The sequence below is a fragment of the Sinocyclocheilus rhinocerous genome, unplaced genomic scaffold (assembly GCF_001515625.1).
Source record: "Sinocyclocheilus rhinocerous isolate Xijiao unplaced genomic scaffold, SAMN03320098_v1.1 scaffold1931, whole genome shotgun sequence".
NCBI classification, from domain to species: Eukaryota; Metazoa; Chordata; class Actinopteri; order Cypriniformes; family Cyprinidae; genus Sinocyclocheilus; species Sinocyclocheilus rhinocerous.
In genome coordinates, this window is record NW_015662696.1 from 3904 (window position 1) to 5092 (window position 1189).

Sequence of the window (1189 nt, forward strand, 5' to 3'; positions counted from 1 at the left end):
AATAGCAACTAATGCAAGAATGCAAATAAAAAAAAAGACTTCCTATATCCTCCACTGAATATCACGCCGGCGCGTTCTCCTGAGGAAAATCCAAAGCTTTCTCTCAGCGCATCTTCTTCCAAAAGCGAAGTAGCTGAGATGAACTTTAGGAAAAGTCTCGCTGCTTTGTGATTACTTTGTCACATAATATTTGTTTTCGTCATGACTTAGTTTAAAAGTAGACATGTTAAGCTTTCTATAGATATATCTCATGTGTGGGTGTCATATTCGCTGAGTTTCAAACAGCGAATATTTTCAAACAGATACACGCAGAGAATGAGACGGCTAAAAGCACACCCTGTTTATTTTCTTTATTTTGCAAAAGCACAATGTTTTGTTGATATTGTGAGTGTACACAAATAAAAGTAGACCCTTTACAGATTTTAATGCTGTATGGAGCATTTTAGTTCTTTTCGCTGTCAACATTCAAATCTGCAAAAAGTTCAGCCGGCGTGGTCACATTAGCGATAATGAAGGCGACGGCCAAGACTTGACATTGCGTTGGTTTCATACTGATTACTTTGTCACATTTTATTTTTTTTATTCATGACTTACTTTGTTTAAAAGTAGACATGTTAAGCTTTCTATAGATATATCTCTCGTGTGTGTGTCAAATATTCGCTGAGTTTCAGTTCATTTTAGTGACGTGTTTCAAACAGATATGTGCGGAGAATGAGACGGCTAAAAGCACACCCTGTTTATTTTCTTTATTTTGCAAAAGCACAATGTTTTGTTGATATTGTGAGTGTACACAAATAAAAGTAGACCCTTTACAGATTTTAATGCTGTATGGAGCATTTTAGTTCTTTTCGCTGTCATCATTCAAATCTGCAAAAAGTTCCGCTGGCGGAACGGTCAACCCCAGGAGGTTAATGTGGTGCATTGAAAAGTAGCTAAATAAACCAGCAGACAATGCATTTACTGTAAATAAAGTTCATCCGTTAACGTTCCACTGTAGTGCCTATGGTACACTGTGTTTTTGAGGGTTAACTGTGACAACCAAAAATAAAAAATAAAAAAATCCTGAACATCACATATATTTGGATATACACACACATACATATATATATACATATATATACATACATATATATACATACATATATATACACATATATATATATATATATATATACACACATACATACAT